Genomic DNA, 824 nt, shown 5'->3' on the forward strand with positions numbered 1-824 from the left:
ACACACACACACTCATGCACACTCTCGCATACACAAACACACACACACACACACACACACACACACACACACACACACACACACACACACACACAAACACTCCCTTCACACAATCAGACATAACTGAGTCAACATTACACATTATGCTATCCGCTGTAAGGTCTAAGCTTGATGCACCTTGATTATCTTGATTATCCAACATTATCATGTGAGTGAATGGAAGGCCTGAAACACACATAATCAAGTAGTCATGTGTGTTGTCGAGATTTGACACAGGCTCCAGGAGCAGCAAATGATAGTGAATCACATTGTAACAAACAAACTGACAGGAACAGACGCATGCGCGTCCACACACACACACACACACACACACACACACACACACACACAGATTAATAACAGATTCACCTAGCATGTCCATGCACTAATCATCAGCAGTTACTTTAATTACTTTACATGACCTTCTGGGTGAGACTGAATTAGGGGCCCTCCAATCTATCATTGAAATAGATGTGTGTGTGTGTGAGTGAGAGAGAGAGAGAGAGAGAGAGAGAGAGAGAGTGTGTGAGTATGGGTGCCAAATGGGGAGGCTGCATCGGACACATAACTGAAGAGTTCCATTTGCGTAGTGTCTACAGTAACAACTAGAAAGGCACTCAGAGAGTGCAGACCTCCGCCTCTATTGTTCTTCTTAGGTTGTCATACATTTCAACCTAAACTATTCATATTGTCACCACGTGGCCACACCATGCCATTACACCACTAAGCGAAAAACATAAATGCCTTCGGAATCCCACCGGTGACACGGATCACTCCCAAAATGT

The sequence above is a fragment of the Sardina pilchardus genome, chromosome 13, assembly GCF_963854185.1.
Source record: "Sardina pilchardus chromosome 13, fSarPil1.1, whole genome shotgun sequence".
NCBI classification, from domain to species: domain Eukaryota; kingdom Metazoa; phylum Chordata; class Actinopteri; order Clupeiformes; family Clupeidae; genus Sardina; species Sardina pilchardus.